The sequence below is a fragment of the Meles meles genome, chromosome 7, assembly GCF_922984935.1.
Source record: "Meles meles chromosome 7, mMelMel3.1 paternal haplotype, whole genome shotgun sequence".
In the NCBI taxonomy this organism is placed as follows: domain Eukaryota; kingdom Metazoa; phylum Chordata; class Mammalia; order Carnivora; family Mustelidae; genus Meles; species Meles meles.
The window spans coordinates 113,577,032-113,596,635 of NC_060072.1; positions in this window are offsets into that span (position 1 = coordinate 113,577,032).

The window sequence follows — 19,604 nt, forward strand, 5'->3', positions numbered from 1 at the left end:
TTTTGGAAGCACAAGGGACTTGGCATGCACTTAACTCAGAGTATCCAAGCAGTCTAGAGTACGTCCTTCTTCTCCCATCTTTTCTGAACTGGGAAAACATTGCCTATTATGAGTATTCAACTTAATAGCGTTTTACGTTTTGGAAGCATAAGTGCCTAGGCGTGCAGTCATCTCAGAGTATTCAACCTGCCTAGCCTCTGTCCGAGTTCTAATTTCTTTCCTCCCTGGGATCACAGTGTCATTTATGAGTGTTTGCCTGAAGAGCGTTTATACGTTTTGGAAGTAGAAGGGACTTGGCCTGCCTGTAACTCAGAGTATCCAACCTGCCTTACGTCCGTCCTGGTTCTAACTTCTTTCCTCCACTGGGACAACACTGCCATTTATGAGTATTGGCCTTAGTAGCGTTTATACGTTTGGGAAGCATAAGGGACTTGACGGGCACTTAACTCAGAGTGTCCAAGCAGCCTAGAGTCCGTCCTTCTTCTCAATTTTTTTCTGAAATAGGAAAACTCTCCCACTTATGAGGATTCGCCTTAGTAGCGTTTTTCAGTTTAGGAAGCATAAGGTCCTAGGTTTCCACATATCTGAGAGTATTCAACCGGCCTAGCGTCTCTCCTTTATCTAACTTCATTCCTCACTGCGAAAACAATGCCATTTATGAGTGTTTGCCTGAAGAGCGTTGATATGTTTTGGAAGCATAAGCGACTTGGCCTGCACTTAACTCAGAGTCTCCAACCTACCTTAAGTGTGTCCTCGATCTAACTTCTTTCCTCCACTGGGACAACATTGCTCTTTATGAGTATTCGCCTTAGTAGCGTTCCCAGGTTTTGGAAGCATATGGGACTTGGCATACACATAACTCAGAGTATCCAAGCAGCCTAGAGTTCGTCCTTCTTCTCACTTCTTTTCTGAACTGGGAAAACAGGGCCATTTATGAGTATTCGCCTTAGTAGCGTTTTACGTTTTGGAAGCATAAGGACCTAGGTGTAGAGTTATCTCAGAGTCTTCAACCTGCCTCGCGTCTCTCCTAGTTCTATCTTCTTTCCACTCTGGGAAAACAGTGCCATGTATGAGTGTTTGCCTGAAGAGCGTTTATACGTTTTGGAAGCAGAAGGGCCTTGGCTTGCCTGTAACTCAGAGTATCCAACGTGCCTTAAGTCCGTCCTCGTTCTAACTTCTTTCCTCCACTGGGACAGCATTGCCATTTGTGAGTATTTGCCTTAGTCGCGTTTATAAGTTTTGGAAGCATAAGGGACTGGGTTGCCCTTAACTCAGAGTATCCAAGCAGCCTAGAGTACGTCCTTCTTTTCACTTCTTTTCTGAACTGGGAAAACATTGCCTACTATGAGTATTCAACTTAATAGCGTTTTACGTTTTGGAGCCATAAGTGCCTAGGCGTGCAGTTATCTCAGATTATTCAACCTGCCTAGCCTCTGTCCGAGTTCTAATTTCTTTCCTCCCTGGGATCACAGTGTCATTTATGAGTGTTTGCCTGAAGAGCGTTTATACGTTTTGGAAGTAGAAGGGACTTGGCCTGCCTGTAACTCAGAGTATCCAACCTGCCTTACGTCCGTCCTCGTTCTAACTTCTTTCCTCAACTGGGACAGCATTGCCATTTATGAGTATTTGCCTTAGTCGCGTTTATAGGTTTTGGAAGCACAAGGGACTTGGCATGCACTTAACTCAGAGTATCCAAGCAGTCTAGAGTACGTCCTTCTTCTCCCATCTTTTCTGAACTGGGAAAACATTGCCTATTATGAGTATTCAACTTAATAGCGTTTTACGTTTTGGAAGCATAAGTGCCTAGGCGTGCAGTTATCTCAGAGTATTCAACCTGCATAGCCTCTGTCCAAGCAGCCTAGAGTCCGTCCTTCTTCTCAATTATTTTCTGAAATAGGAAAACTTTGCCATTTATGAGGATTCGCCTTAGTAGAGTTTTTCAGTTTAGGAAGCATAAGGGCGTAGTCTTCCACTTATCTCAGAGTATTCAACCGGCCTAGCGTCTCTCCTTGTTCTAACTTCATTCCTCACTGCGAAAACTTTGCCATTTATGAGTTTTTGCCTGAAGAGCGTTGATATGTTATGGAAGCATAAGGGACTTGGCCTGCACTTAACTCAGAGTTTACAACCTGCCTTAAGTGCATCCTCGATCTAACTTCTTTCCTCCACTGGGACCACATTGCCATTTATGAGTATTTGCCTTAGGAGCATTCACAGGTTTTGGAAGCATAAGGGACTTGGCCTGCCTGTAACTCAGAGTATCCAACCTTCCTTAAGTCCGTCCTAGTTCTAACTTCTTTCCTCAACTGAGACAACATGGCCATTTATGAGTATTGGCCTTAGAAGCGTTTATACGTTTGGGAAGTATAAGGGACTGACGTGCACTTAACTCAGAGTGTCCAAGCAGCCTAGAGTCCGTTCTGCTTCTCAATTATTTTCTGAAATAGGAAAACTCTCCCTCTTATGAGGATTCGCCTTAGTAGCGTTTTTCAGTTTAGGAAGCCTAAGGACCTAGGCTTCCACATATCTGAGAGTATTCAACCGGCCTAGCGTCTCTCCTTGTTCTAACTTCATTCCTCACTGCGAAAACAATGCCATTTATGAGTGTTTGCCTGAAGAGCGTTGATATGTTTTGGAAGCATAAGGGACTTGGCCTGCACTTAACTCAGAGTCTCCAACTTACCTTAAGTGTGTCCTCGATCTAACTTCTTTCCTCCACTGGGACAACATTGCTATTTATGAGTATTCGCCTTAGAAGCGTTCCCAGGTTTTGGAAGCATATGGGACTTGGCATACACATAACTCAGAGTATCCAAGCAGCCTAGAGTTCGTCCTTCTTCTCACTTCTTTTCTGAACTGGGAAAACAGGGCCATTTATGAGTATTCGCCTTAGTAGCGTTTTACGTTTTGGAAGCATAAGGACCTAGGTGTAGAGTTATCTCAGAGTCTTCAACTTGCCTCGCGTCTGTCCTAGTTCTATCTTCTTTCCACTCTGGGAAAACAGTGCCATGGATGAGTGTTTGCCTGAAGAGTGTTTATACGTTTTGGAAGCAGAAGGGCATTGGCTTGCGTGTAACTCAGAGTATCCAACGTGCCTTAAGTCCGTCCTCATTCTAACTTCTTTCCTCCACTGGGACAGCATTGCCATTTATGAGTATTTGCCTTAGTCGCGTTTATAAGTTTTGGAAGCATAAGGGACTGGGTTGCTCTTAACTCAGAGTATCCAAGCAGCCTAGAGTACGTCCTTCTTTTCACTTCTTTTCTGAACTGGGAAAACATTGCCTACTATGAGTATTCAACTTAATAGCGTTTTACGTTTTGGAGCCATAAGTGCCTAGGCGTGCAGTTATCTCAGATTATTCAACCTGCCTAGCCTCTGTCCGAGTTCTAATTTCTTTCCTCCCTGGGATCACAGTGTCATTTATGAGTGTTTGCCTGAAGAGCGTTTATACGTTTTGGAAGTAGAAGGGACTTGGCCTGCCTGTAACTCAGAGTATCCAACCTGCCTTACGTCCGTCCTCGTTCTAACTTCTTTCCTCAACTGGGACAGCATTGCCATTTATGAGTATTTGCCTTAGTCGCGTTTATAGGTTTTGGAAGCACAAGGGACTTGGCATGCACTTAACTCAGAGTATCCAAGCAGTCTAGAGTACGTCCTTCTCCTCCCATCTTTTCTGAACTGGGAAAACATTGCCTATTATGAGTATTCAACTTAATAGCGTTTTACGTTTTGGAAGCATAAGTGCCTAGGCGTGCAGTTATCTCAGAGTATTCAACCTGCCTAGCCTCTGTCCGAGTTCTAATTTCTTTCCTCCCTGGGATCACAGTGTCATTTATGAGTGTTTGCCTGAAGAGCGTTTATACGTTTTGGAAGTAGAAGGGTTTGGCCTGCCTGTAACTCAGAGTATCCAACCTTCCTTAAGTCCGTCCTCGTTCTAAGTTCTTTCCTCCACTGAGACAACATGGCCATTTATGAGTTTTGGCCATAGTAGCGTTTATACGTTTGGGAAGCATAAGGGACTGACGTGCACTTAACTCAGAGTGTCCAAGCAGCCTAGAGTCCGTTCTTCTTCTCAATTATTTTCTGAAATAGGAAAACTCTCCCTCTTATGAGGATTCGCCTTAGTAGCGTTTTTCAGTTTAGGAAGCATACGGGCCTAGGCTTCCACATATCTGAGAGTATTCAACCGGCCTAGTGTCTTTCCTTGTTCTAACTTCATTCCTCACTGCGAAAACAATGCCATTTATGAGTGTTTGCCTGAAGAGCGTTGATATGTTTAGGAAGCATAAGGGACTCGGCCTGCACTTAACTCAGAGTCTCCAACCTGCCTTAAGTGCATCCTCGATCTAACTTCTTTCCTCCACTGGGACAACATTGCTATTTATGAGTATTCGCCTTAGTAGCGTTCCCAGGTTTTGGAAGCATATGGGACTTGGCATACACATAACTCAGAGTATCCAAGCAGCCTAGAGTTCATCCTTCTTCTCCCTTCTTTTCTGAACTGGGAAAACAGGGCCATTTATGAGTATTCGCCTTAGTAGCGTTTTACGTTTTGGAAGCATAAGGACCTAGATGTAGAGTTATCTCAGAGTCTTCAACTTGCCTCGCGTCTGTCCTAGTTCTATCTTCTTTCCACTCTGGGAAAACAGTGCCATGTATGAGTGTTTGCCTGAAGAGCGTTTACACGTTTTGGAAGCAGAAGGGCCTTGGCTTGCCTGTAACTCAGAGAATCCAACCTGCCTTAAGTCCGTCCTCGTTCTAACTTCTTTCCTCCAATGGGACAACATTGCCCTTTATGAGTATTTGCCTTAGTCGCATTTACACGTTTTGGAAGCATAAGGGACTTGGCCTGCACTTAACTCAGAGTCTCCAACCTACCTTAAGTGTGTCCTCGATCTAACTTCTTTCCTCCACTGGGACAACATTGCTCTTTATGAGTATTCGCCTTAGTAGCGTTCCCAGGTTTTGGAAGCATATGGGACTTGGCATACACATAACTCAGAGTATCCAAGCAGCCTAGAGTTCGTCCTTCTTCTCACTTCTTTTCTGAACTGGGAAAACAGGGCCATTTATGAGTATTCGCCTTAGTAGCGTTTTACGTTTTGGAAGCATAAGGACCTAGGTGTAGAGTTATCTCAGAGTGTTCAACTTGCCTCGCGTCTGTCCTAGTTCTATCTTCTTTCCACTCTGGGAAAACAGTGCCATGGATGAGTGTTTGCCTGAAGAGCGTTTATACGTTTTGGAAGCAGAAGGGCCTTGGCTTGCCTGTAACTCAGAGTATCCAACCTGCCTTAAGTCCGTCCTCGTTCTAACTTCTTTCCTCCAATGGGACAACATTGCCCTTTATGAGTATTTGCCTTAGTCGCATTTACACGTTTTGGAAGCATAAGGGACTTGGCCTGCACTTAACTCAGAGTCTCAAACCTACCTTAAGTGTGTCCTCGATCTAACTTCTTTCCTCCACTGGGACAACATTGCTATTTATGAGTATTCGCCTTAGTAGCGTTCCCAGGTTTTGGAAGCATATGTGCCTTGGCATACACATAACTCAGAGTATCCAAGCAGCCTAGAGTTCGTCCTTCTTCTCACTTCTTTTCTGAACTGGGAAAACAGGGCCATTTATGAGTATTCGCCTTAGTAGCGTTTTACGTTTTGGAAGCATAAGGACCTAGGTGTAGAGTTATCTCAGAGTCTTCAACCTGCCTCGCGTCTCTCCTAGTTCTATCTTCTTTCCACTCTGGGAAAACAGTGCCATGTATGAGTGTTTGCCTGAAGAGCGTTTATACGTTTTGGAAGCAGAAGGGCCTTGGCTTGCCTGTAACTCAGAGTATCCAACGTGCCTTAAGTCCGTCCTCGTTCTAACTTCTTTCCTCCACTGGGACAGCATTGCCATTTGTGAGTATTTGCCTTAGTCGCGTTTATAAGTTTTGGAAGCATAAGGGACTGGGTTGCCCTTAACTCAGAGTATCCAAGCAGCCTAGAGTACGTCCTTCTTTTCACTTCTTTTCTGAACTGGGAAAACATTGCCTACTATGAGTATTCAACTTAATAGCGTTTTACGTTTTGGAGCCATAAGTGCCTAGGCGTGCAGTTATCTCAGATTATTCAACCTGCCTAGCCTCTGTCCGAGTTCTAATTTCTTTCCTCCCTGGGATCACAGTGTCATTTATGAGTGTTTGCCTGAAGAGCGTTTATACGTTTTGGAAGTAGAAGGGACTTGGCCTGCCTGTAACTCAGAGTATCCAACCTGCCTTACGTCCGTCCTCGTTCTAACTTCTTTCCTCAACTGGGACAGCATTGCCATTTATGAGTATTTGCCTTAGTCGCGTTTATAGGTTTTGGAAGCACAAGGGACTTGGCATGCACTTAACTCAGAGTATCCAAGCAGTCTAGAGTACGTCCTTCTTCTCCCATCTTTTCTGAACTGGGAAAACATTGCCTATTATGAGTATTCAACTTAATAGCGTTTTACGTTTTGGAAGCATAAGTGCCTAGGCGTGCAGTTATCTCAGAGTATTCAACCTGCATAGCCTCTGTCCAAGCAGCCTAGAGTCCGTCCTTCTTCTCAATTATTTTCTGAAATAGGAAAACTTTGCCATTTATGAGGATTCGCCTTAGTAGAGTTTTTCAGTTTAGGAAGCATAAGGGCGTAGTCTTCCACTTATCTCAGAGTATTCAACCGGCCTAGCGTCTCTCCTTGTTCTAACTTCATTCCTCACTGCGAAAACTTTGCCATTTATGAGTTTTTGCCTGAAGAGCGTTGATATGTTATGGAAGCATAAGGGACTTGGCCTGCACTTAACTCAGAGTTTACAACCTGCCTTAAGTGCATCCTCGATCTAACTTCTTTCCTCCACTGGGACCACATTGCCATTTATGAGTATTTGCCTTAGGAGCATTCACAGGTTTTGGAAGCATAAGGGACTTGGCCTGCCTGTAACTCAGAGTATCCAACCTTCCTTAAGTCCGTCCTAGTTCTAACTTCTTTCCTCAACTGAGACAACATGGCCATTTATGAGTATTGGCCTTAGAAGCGTTTATACGTTTGGGAAGTATAAGGGACTGACGTGCACTTAACTCAGAGTGTCCAAGCAGCCTAGAGTCCGTTCTGCTTCTCAATTATTTTCTGAAATAGGAAAACTCTCCCTCTTATGAGGATTCGCCTTAGTAGCGTTTTTCAGTTTAGGAAGCCTAAGGACCTAGGCTTCCACATATCTGAGAGTATTCAACCGGCCTAGCGTCTCTCCTTGTTCTAACTTCATTCCTCACTGCGAAAACAATGCCATTTATGAGTGTTTGCCTGAAGAGCGTTGATATGTTTTGGAAGCATAAGGGACTTGGCCTGCACTTAACTCAGAGTCTCCAACTTACCTTAAGTGTGTCCTCGATCTAACTTCTTTCCTCCACTGGGACAACATTGCTATTTATGAGTATTCGCCTTAGAAGCGTTCCCAGGTTTTGGAAGCATATGGGACTTGGCATACACATAACTCAGAGTATCCAAGCAGCCTAGAGTTCGTCCTTCTTCTCACTTCTTTTCTGAACTGGGAAAACAGGGCCATTTATGAGTATTCGCCTTAGTAGCGTTTTACGTTTTGGAAGCATAAGGACCTAGGTGTAGAGTTATCTCAGAGTCTTCAACTTGCCTCGCGTCTGTCCTAGTTCTATCTTCTTTCCACTCTGGGAAAACAGTGCCATGGATGAGTGTTTGCCTGAAGAGTGTTTATACGTTTTGGAAGCAGAAGGGCATTGGCTTGCGTGTAACTCAGAGTATCCAACGTGCCTTAAGTCCGTCCTCATTCTAACTTCTTTCCTCCACTGGGACAGCATTGCCATTTATGAGTATTTGCCTTAGTCGCGTTTATAAGTTTTGGAAGCATAAGGGACTGGGTTGCTCTTAACTCAGAGTATCCAAGCAGCCTAGAGTACGTCCTTCTTTTCACTTCTTTTCTGAACTGGGAAAACATTGCCTACTATGAGTATTCAACTTAATAGCGTTTTACGTTTTGGAGCCATAAGTGCCTAGGCGTGCAGTTATCTCAGATTATTCAACCTGCCTAGCCTCTGTCCGAGTTCTAATTTCTTTCCTCCCTGGGATCACAGTGTCATTTATGAGTGTTTGCCTGAAGAGCGTTTATACGTTTTGGAAGTAGAAGGGACTTGGCCTGCCTGTAACTCAGAGTATCCAACCTGCCTTACGTCCGTCCTCGTTCTAACTTCTTTCCTCAACTGGGACAGCATTGCCATTTATGAGTATTTGCCTTAGTCGCGTTTATAGGTTTTGGAAGCACAAGGGACTTGGCATGCACTTAACTCAGAGTATCCAAGCAGTCTAGAGTACGTCCTTCTCCTCCCATCTTTTCTGAACTGGGAAAACATTGCCTATTATGAGTATTCAACTTAATAGCGTTTTACGTTTTGGAAGCATAAGTGCCTAGGCGTGCAGTTATCTCAGAGTATTCAACCTGCCTAGCCTCTGTCCGAGTTCTAATTTCTTTCCTCCCTGGGATCACAGTGTCATTTATGAGTGTTTGCCTGAAGAGCGTTTATACGTTTTGGAAGTAGAAGGGTTTGGCCTGCCTGTAACTCAGAGTATCCAACCTTCCTTAAGTCCGTCCTCGTTCTAAGTTCTTTCCTCCACTGAGACAACATGGCCATTTATGAGTTTTGGCCATAGTAGCGTTTATACGTTTGGGAAGCATAAGGGACTGACGTGCACTTAACTCAGAGTGTCCAAGCAGCCTAGAGTCCGTTCTTCTTCTCAATTATTTTCTGAAATAGGAAAACTCTCCCTCTTATGAGGATTCGCCTTAGTAGCGTTTTTCAGTTTAGGAAGCATACGGGCCTAGGCTTCCACATATCTGAGAGTATTCAACCGGCCTAGTGTCTTTCCTTGTTCTAACTTCATTCCTCACTGCGAAAACAATGCCATTTATGAGTGTTTGCCTGAAGAGCGTTGATATGTTTAGGAAGCATAAGGGACTCGGCCTGCACTTAACTCAGAGTCTCCAACCTGCCTTAAGTGCATCCTCGATCTAACTTCTTTCCTCCACTGGGACAACATTGCTATTTATGAGTATTCGCCTTAGTAGCGTTCCCAGGTTTTGGAAGCATATGGGACTTGGCATACACATAACTCAGAGTATCCAAGCAGCCTAGAGTTCATCCTTCTTCTCCCTTCTTTTCTGAACTGGGAAAACAGGGCCATTTATGAGTATTCGCCTTAGTAGCGTTTTACGTTTTGGAAGCATAAGGACCTAGATGTAGAGTTATCTCAGAGTCTTCAACTTGCCTCGCGTCTGTCCTAGTTCTATCTTCTTTCCACTCTGGGAAAACAGTGCCATGTATGAGTGTTTGCCTGAAGAGCGTTTACACGTTTTGGAAGCAGAAGGGCCTTGGCTTGCCTGTAACTCAGAGAATCCAACCTGCCTTAAGTCCGTCCTCGTTCTAACTTCTTTCCTCCAATGGGACAACATTGCCCTTTATGAGTATTTGCCTTAGTCGCATTTACACGTTTTGGAAGCATAAGGGACTTGGCCTGCACTTAACTCAGAGTCTCCAACCTACCTTAAGTGTGTCCTCGATCTAACTTCTTTCCTCCACTGGGACAACATTGCTCTTTATGAGTATTCGCCTTAGTAGCGTTCCCAGGTTTTGGAAGCATATGGGACTTGGCATACACATAACTCAGAGTATCCAAGCAGCCTAGAGTTCGTCCTTCTTCTCACTTCTTTTCTGAACTGGGAAAACAGGGCCATTTATGAGTATTCGCCTTAGTAGCGTTTTACGTTTTGGAAGCATAAGGACCTAGGTGTAGAGTTATCTCAGAGTGTTCAACTTGCCTCGCGTCTGTCCTAGTTCTATCTTCTTTCCACTCTGGGAAAACAGTGCCATGGATGAGTGTTTGCCTGAAGAGCGTTTATACGTTTTGGAAGCAGAAGGGCCTTGGCTTGCCTGTAACTCAGAGTATCCAACCTGCCTTAAGTCCGTCCTCGTTCTAACTTCTTTCCTCCAATGGGACAACATTGCCCTTTATGAGTATTTGCCTTAGTCGCATTTACACGTTTTGGAAGCATAAGGGACTTGGCCTGCACTTAACTCAGAGTCTCAAACCTACCTTAAGTGTGTCCTCGATCTAACTTCTTTCCTCCACTGGGACAACATTGCTATTTATGAGTATTCGCCTTAGTAGCGTTCCCAGGTTTTGGAAGCATATGTGCCTTGGCATACACATAACTCAGAGTATCCAAGCAGCCTAGAGTTCGTCCTTCTTCTCACTTCTTTTCTGAACTGGGAAAACAGGGCCATTTATGAGTATTCGCCTTAGTAGCGTTTTACGTTTTGGAAGCATAAGGACCTAGGTGTAGAGTTATCTCAGAGTCTTCAACCTGCCTCGCGTCTCTCCTAGTTCTATCTTCTTTCCACTCTGGGAAAACAGTGCCATGTATGAGTGTTTGCCTGAAGAGCGTTTATACGTTTTGGAAGCAGAAGGGCCTTGGCTTGCCTGTAACTCAGAGTATCCAACGTGCCTTAAGTCCGTCCTCGTTCTAACTTCTTTCCTCCACTGGGACAGCATTGCCATTTGTGAGTATTTGCCTTAGTCGCGTTTATAAGTTTTGGAAGCATAAGGGACTGGGTTGCCCTTAACTCAGAGTATCCAAGCAGCCTAGAGTACGTCCTTCTTTTCACTTCTTTTCTGAACTGGGAAAACATTGCCTACTATGAGTATTCAACTTAATAGCGTTTTACGTTTTGGAGCCATAAGTGCCTAGGCGTGCAGTTATCTCAGATTATTCAACCTGCCTAGCCTCTGTCCGAGTTCTAATTTCTTTCCTCCCTGGGATCACAGTGTCATTTATGAGTGTTTGCCTGAAGAGCGTTTATACGTTTTGGAAGTAGAAGGGACTTGGCCTGCCTGTAACTCAGAGTATCCAACCTGCCTTACGTCCGTCCTCGTTCTAACTTCTTTCCTCAACTGGGACAGCATTGCCATTTATGAGTATTTGCCTTAGTCGCGTTTATAGGTTTTGGAAGCACAAGGGACTTGGCATGCACTTAACTCAGAGTATCCAAGCAGTCTAGAGTACGTCCTTCTTCTCCCATCTTTTCTGAACTGGGAAAACATTGCCTATTATGAGTATTCAACTTAATAGCGTTTTACGTTTTGGAAGCATAAGTGCCTAGGCGTGCAGTTATCTCAGAGTATTCAACCTGCATAGCCTCTGTCCAAGCAGCCTAGAGTCCGTCCTTCTTCTCAATTATTTTCTGAAATAGGAAAACTTTGCCATTTATGAGGATTCGCCTTAGTAGAGTTTTTCAGTTTAGGAAGCATAAGGGCGTAGTCTTCCACTTATCTCAGAGTATTCAACCGGCCTAGCGTCTCTCCTTGTTCTAACTTCATTCCTCACTGCGAAAACTTTGCCATTTATGAGTTTTTGCCTGAAGAGCGTTGATATGTTATGGAAGCATAAGGGACTTGGCCTGCACTTAACTCAGAGTTTACAACCTGCCTTAAGTGCATCCTCGATCTAACTTCTTTCCTCCACTGGGACCACATTGCCATTTATGAGTATTTGCCTTAGGAGCATTCACAGGTTTTGGAAGCATAAGGGACTTGGCCTGCCTGTAACTCAGAGTATCCAACCTTCCTTAAGTCCGTCCTAGTTCTAACTTCTTTCCTCAACTGAGACAACATGGCCATTTATGAGTATTGGCCTTAGAAGCGTTTATACGTTTGGGAAGTATAAGGGACTGACGTGCACTTAACTCAGAGTGTCCAAGCAGCCTAGAGTCCGTTCTGCTTCTCAATTATTTTCTGAAATAGGAAAACTCTCCCTCTTATGAGGATTCGCCTTAGTAGCGTTTTTCAGTTTAGGAAGCCTAAGGACCTAGGCTTCCACATATCTGAGAGTATTCAACCGGCCTAGCGTCTCTCCTTGTTCTAACTTCATTCCTCACTGCGAAAACAATGCCATTTATGAGTGTTTGCCTGAAGAGCGTTGATATGTTTTGGAAGCATAAGGGACTTGGCCTGCACTTAACTCAGAGTCTCCAACCTACCTTAAGTGTGTCCTCGATCTAACTTCTTTCCTCCACTGGGACAACATTGCTCTTTATGAGTATTCGCCTTAGTAGCGTTCCCAGGTTTTGGAAGCATATGGGACTTGGCATACACATAACTCAGAGTATCCAAGCAGCCTAGAGTTCGTCCTTCTTCTCACTTCTTTTCTGAACTGGGAAAACAGGGCCATTTATGAGTATTCGCCTTAGTAGCGTTTTACGTTTTGGAAGCGTAAGGACCTAGGTGTAGAGTTATCTCAGAGTCTTCAACTTGCCTCGCGTCTGTCCTAGTTCTATCTTCTTTCCACTCTGGGAAAACAGTGCCATGGATGAGTGTTTGCCTGAAGAGCGTATATACGTTTTGGAAGCATAAGGGACTTGGCCTGCACTTAACTCAGAGTTTCCACCTACCTTAAGTGCATCCTCGGTCTAACTTCTTTCCTCCACTGGGACAACATTGCCATTTATGAGTAATCGCCTTAGTAGCGTTTTTACGTTTTGGAAGCATAAGGGCCTACGCTTCCACTTATCTCAGTGTATTCAACCGGCCTAGCATCTCTCCTTGTTCTAACTTCATTCCTCACTGCGAAAACTTTGCCATTTATGAGTGTTTGCCTGAAGAGCGTTGATATGTTTTGGAAGCATAAGGGACTTGGCCTGCACTTAACTCAGAGTCTCCAACCTACCTTAAGTGTGTCCTCGATCTAACTTCTTTCCTCCACTGGGACAACATTGCTCTTTATGAGTATTCGCCTTAGTAGCGTTCCCAGGTTTTGGAAGCATATGGGACTTGGCATACACATAACTCAGAGTATCCAAGCAGCCTAGAGTTCGTCCTTCTTCTCACTTCTTTTCTGAACTGGGAAAACAGGGCCATTTATGAGTATTCGCCTTAGTAGCGTTTTACGTTTTGGAAGCGTAAGGACCTAGGTGTAGAGTTATCTCAGAGTCTTCAACTTGCCTCGCGTCTGTCCTAGTTCTCTCTTCTTTCCACTCTGGGAAAACAGTGCCATGTATGAGTGTTTGCCTGAAGAGCGTATATACGTTTTGGAAGCATAAGGGACTTGGCCTGCACTTAACTCAGAGTTTCCACCTACCTTAAGTGCATCCTCGGTCTAACTTCTTTCCTCCACTGGGACAACATTGCCATTTATGAGTAATCGCCTTAGTAGCGTTTTTACGTTTTGGAAGCATAAGGGCCTACGCTTCCACTTATCTCAGTGTATTCAACCGGCCTAGCATCTCTCCTTGTTCTAACTTCATTCCTCACTGCGAAAATAATGCCATTTATGAGTGTTTGCCTGAAGAGCGTTGATATGTTTTAGAAGCATAAGGGACTTGGCCTGCACTTAACTCAGAGTCTCCAACCTACCTTAAGTGTGTCCTCGATCTAACTTCTTTCCTCCACTGGGACAACATTGCTATTTATGAGTATTCGCCTTAGTAGCGTTCCCAGGTTTTGGAAGCATATGGGACTTGGCATACACATAACTCAGAGTATCCAAGCAGCCTAGAGTTCGTCCTTCTTCTCACTTCTTTTCTGAACTGGGAAAACAGGGCCATTTATGAGTATTCGCCTTAGTAGCGTTTTACGTTTTGGAAGCGTAAGGACCTAGGTGTAGAGATATCTCAGAGTCTTCAACTTGCCTCGCTTCTGTCCTAGTTCTATCTTCTTTCCACTCTGGGAAAACAGTGCCATGTATGAGTGTTTGCCTGAAGAGCGTTTATACGTTTTGGAAGCATAAGGGTCTTGGCCTGCACTTAACTCAGAGTTTCCACTTACCTTAAGTGCATCCTCGATCTAACTTCTTTCCTCCACTGGGACAACTTTGCCATTTATGTGTAATCGCCGTAGTAGCGTTTTTACGTTTTGGAAGCATAAGGGCCTAGTCTTCCACTTATCTCAGAGTATTCAACCGGCCTAGCGTCTCTCCTTGTTCTAACTTCATTCCTCACTGCGAAAACTTTGCCATTTATGAGTGTTTGCCTGAAGAGCGTTGATATGTTTTGGAAGCATAAGGGACTTGACCTGCACTTAACTCAGAGTTTACAACCTGCCTTAAGTGCATCCTCGATCTAACTTCTTTCCTCCACTGGGACCACATTGCCATTTATGAGTATTTGCCTTAGGAGCATTCACAGGTTTTGGAAGCATAAGGGACTTGGCCTGCCTGTAACTCAGAGTATCCAACCTTCCTTAAGTCCGTCCTAGTTCTAAGTTCTTTCCTCAACTGAGACAACATGGCCATTAATGAGTATTGGCCTTAGAAGCGTTTATACGTTTGGGAAGCATAAGGGACTGACGTGCACTTAACTCAGAGTGTCCAAGCAGCCTAGAGTCCGTTCTTCTTCTCAATTATTTTCTGAAATAGGAAAACTCTCCCTCTTATGAGGATTCGCCTTAGTAGCGTTTTTCAGTTTAGGAAGCATAAGGGCCTAGGCTTCCACATATCTGAGAGTATTCAACCGGCCTAGCGTCTTTCCTTGTTCTAACTTCATTCCTCACTGCGAAAACAATGCCATTTATGAGTGTTTGCCTGAAGAGCGTTGATATGTTTTGGAAGCATAAGGGGCTTGGCCTGCACTTAACTCAGAGTCTCCAACCTACCTTAAGTGTGTCCTCGATCTAACTTCTTTCCTCCACTGGGACAACATTGCTATTTATGAGTATTCGCCTTAGCAGCGTTCCCAGGTTTTGGAAGCATATGGGACTTGGCATACACATAACTCAGAGTATCCAAGCAGCCTAGAGTTCGTCCTTCTTCTCACTTCTTTTCTGAACTGGGAAAACAGGGCCATTTATGAGTATTCGCCTTAGTAGCGTTTTACGTTTTGGAAGCATAAGGACCTAGGTGTAGAGTTATCTCAGAGTCTTCAACCTGCCTCGCGTCTGTCTTAGTTCTGTCTTCTTTCCACTCTGGGAAAACAGTGCCATGGATGAGTGTTTGCCTGAAGAGCGTTTATACGTTTTGGAAGCAGAAGGGCCTTGGCTTGCCTGTAACTCAGAGTATCCAACCTGCCTTAAGTCCGTCCTCGTTCTAACTTCTTTCCTCCAATGGGACAACATTGCCCTTTATGAGTATTTGCCTTAGTCGCATTTACACGTTTTGGAAGCATAAGGGACTGGGTTGCCCTTAACTCAGAGTATCCAAGCAGCCTAGAGTACGTCCTTGTTTTCACTTCTTTTCTGAACTGGGAAAACATTGCCTACTAGGAGTATTCAACTTAATAGCGTTTTACGTTTTGGAGCCATAAGTGCCTAGGCGTGCAGTTATCTCAGATTATTCAACCTGCCTAGCCTGTGTCCGAGTTCTAATTTCTTTCCTCCCTGGGATAACAGTGTCATTTATGAGTGTTTGCCTGAAGAGCGTTTATACGTTTTGGAAGTAGAAGGGACTTGGCCTGCCTGTAACTCAGAGTATCCAACCTGCCTTACGTCCATCCTTGTTCTAACTTCTTTCCTCAACTGGGACAGCATTGCCATTTATGAGTATTTGCCTTAGTCGCGTTTATAGGTTTTGGAAGCACAAGGGACTTGGCATGCACTTAACTCAGAGTATCCAAGCAGTCTAGAGTATGTCCTTCTTCTCCCATCTTTTCTGAACTGGGAAAACATTGCCTATTATGAGTATTCAACTTAATAGCGTTTTACGTTTTGGAAGCATAAGTGCCTAGGCGTGCAGTTATCTAAGAGTATTCAACCTGCCTAGCCTCTCCGAGTTCTAATTTCTTTCCTCCCTGGGATCACAGTGTCATTTATGAGTGTTTGCCTGAAGAGCGTTTATACGTTTTGGAAGTAGAAGGGTTTGGCCTGCCTGTAACTCAGAGTATCCAACCTTCCTTAAGTCCGTCCTAGTTCTAAGTTCTTTCCTCAACTGAGACAACATGGCCATTTATGAGTTTTGGCCTTAGAAGCGTTTATACGTTTGGGAAGCATAAGGGACTGACGTGCACTTAACTCAGAGTGTCCAAGCAGCCTAGAGTCCGTTCTTCTTCTCAATTATTTTCTGAAATAGGAAAACTCTCCCTCTTATGAGGATTCGCCTTAGTAGCGTTTTTCAGTTTAGGAAGCATACGGGCCTAGGCTTCCACATATCTGAGAGTATTCAACCGGCCTAGCGTCTTTCCTTGTTCTAACTTCATTCCTCACTGCGAAAACAATGCCATTTATGAGTGTTTGCCTAAAGAGCGTTGATATGTTTTGGAAGCATAAGGGACTTGGCCTGCACTTAACTCAGAGTCTCCAACCTACCTTAAGTGTGTCCTCGATCTAACTTCTTTCCTCCACTGGGACAACATTGCTATTTATGAGTATTCGCCTTAGTAGCGTTCCCAGGTTTTGGAAGCATATGGGACTTGGCATACACATAACTTAGAGTATCCAAGCAGCCTAGAGTTCATCCTTCTTCTCCCTTCTTTTCTGAACTGGGAAAACAGGGCCATTTATGAGTATTCGCCTTAGTAGCGTTTTACGTTTTGGAAGCATAAGGACCAAGATGTAGAGTTATCTCAGAGTCTTCAACTTGCCTCGCGTCTGTCCTAGTTCTATCTTCTTTCCACTCTGGGAAAACAGTGCCATGTATGAGTGTTTGCGTGAAGAGCGTTTACACGTTTTGGAAGCAGAAGGGCCTTGGCTTGCCTGTAACTCAGAGTATCCAACCTGCCTTAAGTCCGTCCTCGTTCTAACTTCTTTCCTCCAATGGGACAACATTGCCCTTTATGAGTATTTGCCTTAGTCGCATTTACACGTTTTGGAAGCATAAGGGACTTGGCCTGCACTTAACTCAGAGTCTCCAACCTACCTTAAGTGTGTCCTCGATCTAACTTCTTTCCTCCACTGGGACAACATTGCTATTTATGAGTATTCGCCTTAGTAGCGTTCCCAGGTTTTGGAAGCATATGGGCCTTGGCATACACATAACTCAGAGTATCCAAGCAGCCTAGAGTTCGTCCTTCTTCTCACTTCTTTTCTGAACTGGGAAAACAGGGCCATTTATGAGTATTCGCCTTAGTAGCGTTTTACGTTTTGGAAGCATAAGGACCTAGGTGTAGAGTTATCTCAGAGTCTTTAACCTGCCTCGCGTCTGTCCTAGTTCTGTCTTCTTTCCACTCTGGGAAAACAGTGCCATGGATGAGTGTTTGCCTGAAGAGCGTTTATAAGTTTTGGAAGCAGAAGGGCCTTGGCTTGCCTGTAACTCAGAGTATCCAACCTGCCTTAAGTCCGTCCTCGTTCTAACTTCTTTCCTCCACTGGGACAGCATTGCCATTTATGAGTATTTGCCTTAGTCGCGTTTATAAGTTTTCGAAGCATAAGGGACTGGGTTGCCCTTAACTCAGAGTATCCAAGCAGCCTAGAGTACTTCCTTCTTTTCCCTTCTTTTCTGTACTGGGAAAACATTGCCTACTAGGAGTATTCAACTTAATAGCGTTTTACGTTTTGGAGCCAGAAGTGCCTAGGCGTGCAGTTATCTCAGATTATTCAACCTGCCTAGGCTGTGTCCGAGTTCTAATTTCTTTCCTCCCTGGGATCACAGTGTCATTTATGAGTGTTTGCCTGAAGAGCGTTTATACGTTTTGGAAGTAGAAGGGACTTGGCCTGCCTGTAACTCAGAGTATCCAACCTGCCTTACGTCCGTCCTCGTTCTAACTTCTTTCCTCCACTGGGACAACACTGCCATTTATGAGTATTGGCCTTAGTAGCGTTTATACGTTTGGGAAGCATAAGGGACTGACGTGCACTTAACTCAGAGTGTCCAAGCAGCCTAGAGTGGGTCCTTCTTCTCAATTATTTTCTGAAATAGGAAAACTCTCCCACTTATGAGGATTCGCCTAGTAGCGTTTTTCAGTTTAGGAAGCATAAGGGCCTAGGCTTCCACATATCTGAGAGTATTCAACCGGCCTAGCGTCTCTCCTTGTTCTAACTTCATTCCTCACTGCGAAAACTTTGCCATTTATGAGTGTTTGCCTGAAGAGCGTTGATATGTTTTGGAAGCATAAGGGACTTGGCCTGCACTTAACTCAGAGTTTACAACCTGCCTTAAGTGCATCATTGATCTAACTTCTTTCCTCCACTGGTACCACATTGCCATTTATGAGTATTTGCCTTAGGAGCATTCACAGGTTTTGGAAGCATAAGGGACTTGGCCTGCCTGTAACTCAGAGTATCCAACCTTCCTTAAGTCCGTCCTAGTTCTAACTTCTTTCCTCAACTGAGACAACATGGCCATTTATGAGTATTGGCCTTAGAAGCGTTTATACGTTTGGGAAGCATAAGGGAGTGATGTGCACTTAACTCAGAGTGTCCAAGCAGCCTAGAGTCCGTTCTTCTTCTCAATTATTTTCTGAAATAGGAAAACTCTCCCTCTTATGAGGATTCGCCTTAGTAGCGTTTTTCAGTTTAGGAAGCATAAGGACCTAGGCTTCCACATATCTGAGAGTATTCAACCGGCCTAGCGTCTCTCCTTGTTCTAACTTCATTCCTCACTGCGAAAACAATGCCATTTATGAGTGTTTGCCTGAAGAGCGTTGATATGTTTTGGAAGCATAAGGGACTTGGCCTGCACTTAACTCAGAGTCTCCAACCTACCTTAAGTGTGTCCTCGATCTAACTTCTTTCCTCCCCTGGGACAACACTGCTATTTATGAGTATTCGCCTTAGTAGCGTTCCCAGGTTTTGGAAGCATATGGGACTTGGCATACACATAACTCAGAGTATCCAAGCAGCCTAGAGTTCGTCCTTCTTCTCACGTCTTTTCTGAACTGGGAAAACAGGGCCATTTATGAGTATTCGCCTTAGTAGCGTTTTACGTTTTGGAAGCATAAGGACCTAGGTGTAGAGTTATCTCAGAGTCTTCAACCTGCCTCGCGTCTGTCCTAGTTCTATCTTCTTTCCACTCTGGGAAAACAGTGCCATGTCTGAGTGTTTGCCTGAAGAGCGTTTATACGTTTTGGAAGCAGAAGGGCCTTGGCTTGCCTGTAACTCAGAGTATCCAACCTGCCTTAAGTCCGTCCTCGTTCTAACTTCTTTCCTCAACTGGGACAGCATTGCCATTTATGAGTATTTGCCTTAGTCGCGTTTATAAGTTTTGGAAGCATAAGGGACTGGGTTGCTCTTAACTCAGAGTATCCAAGCAGCCTAGAGTACGTCCTTCTTTTCACTTCTTTTCTGAACTGGGAAAACATTGCCTATTATGAGTATTCAAATTAATAGCGTTTTACGTTTTGGAAGCATAAGTGCCTAGGCGTGCAGTTATCTCAGAGTATTCAACCTGCCTAGCCTCTGTCGGAGTTCTACTTTCTTTCCTCCCTGGGATCACAGTGTCATTTATGAGTGTTTGCCTGAAGAGCGTTTATACGTTTTGGAAGTAGAAGGGACTTGGCCTGCCTGTAACTCAGAGTATCCAACCTGCCTTACGTCCGTCCTCGTTCTAACTTCTTTCCTCCACTGGGACAACACTGCCATTTATGAGTATTGGCCTTAGTAGCGTTTATACGTTTGGGAAGCATAAGGGACTTGACGGGCACTTAACTCAGAGTGTCCAAG